The sequence below is a fragment of the Schistocerca nitens genome, chromosome 4 (genome assembly GCF_023898315.1).
Source record: "Schistocerca nitens isolate TAMUIC-IGC-003100 chromosome 4, iqSchNite1.1, whole genome shotgun sequence".
Taxonomy (NCBI): domain Eukaryota; kingdom Metazoa; phylum Arthropoda; class Insecta; order Orthoptera; family Acrididae; genus Schistocerca; species Schistocerca nitens.
In genome coordinates, this window is record NC_064617.1 from 288719458 (window position 1) to 288720383 (window position 926).

The 926-nt window shown below is 42.4% G+C and overlaps 1 non-coding gene across 1 annotated transcript; it reads left to right on the top strand.

Moving 5' to 3' along the window:
- The first annotated feature begins 448 nt into the window (after positions 1-448).
- Trnas-cga (transfer RNA serine (anticodon CGA)) lies at positions 449-523 on the top strand. The gene has a single exon. It is a non-coding gene; the product is annotated as a tRNA-Ser (tRNA).
- The last annotated feature ends 403 nt before the right edge of the window (positions 524-926 follow it).

Sequence of the window (926 nt, forward strand, 5' to 3'; positions counted from 1 at the left end):
CAGGCTGTGGCTAAGCCATGTCTCCGCTATATCCTTTCTTTCAGGAGTGCTAGTTCTGCAAGGTTCGCAGGAGAGCTTCTGTATAGTTTGGAAGGTAGGAGACGAGGTACTGGCAGAAGTAAAGCTGTGAGTACCGGGCGTGAGTCGTGCTTCGGTAGCTCAGTTGGTAGAGCACTTGCCCACGAAAGGCAAAGGTCCCGAGTTCGAGTCTCGGTCGGGCACACAGTTTTAATCTGCCAGGAAGTTTCATATCAGTGCACACTCCGCTGCATAGTGAAAATCTCTTTCTGGAAACATCCCCCAGGCTGTGGCTAAGCCATGTGTCCGCTATATGCTTTCTTTCAGGAGTGCTAGTTCTGCAAGGTTTGCAGGAGATCTTCTGTAAAGTTTGGAAGGTAGGAGACGAGGTACTGGCAGAAGTAAAGATGTGAGTACCTGGCGTGAGTCGTGCTTCGGTAGCTCAGTTGGTAGAGCAGTTGCCCGCGAAAGGCAAAGGTCCCGAGTTCGAGTCTCGGTCGGGCACACAGTTTTAATCTGCCAGGAAGTTTCATATCAGCGCACACTCCGCTGCAGAGTGAAAATCTCATTCTGGATTCAGGAAATCAGTGAACATATTTGGGCCAATAGTAGAGCATGTTTTGAAAAACTAGTGTACATTTGTATGTGATGTAAATTGCAAACACTGCACTTTCAAACTGCACATTAAATTTTTGAATGTCATTTTGCATAGTTGCATTATTTACATTTAAAGAGTGGGAATTATTTCTGCTGAACCTTGTACCCTAATTGAAATGTTTTTCATACGTTGTTAGTTCTTGAACATGATTAAACTTATAATTAAAAATTATACTTTTACTTTGAGTTAAAGTATTAAAAACTGTTTTGCAATAAAAGAATACTGGTATTCTAAATTATAACTGAATATG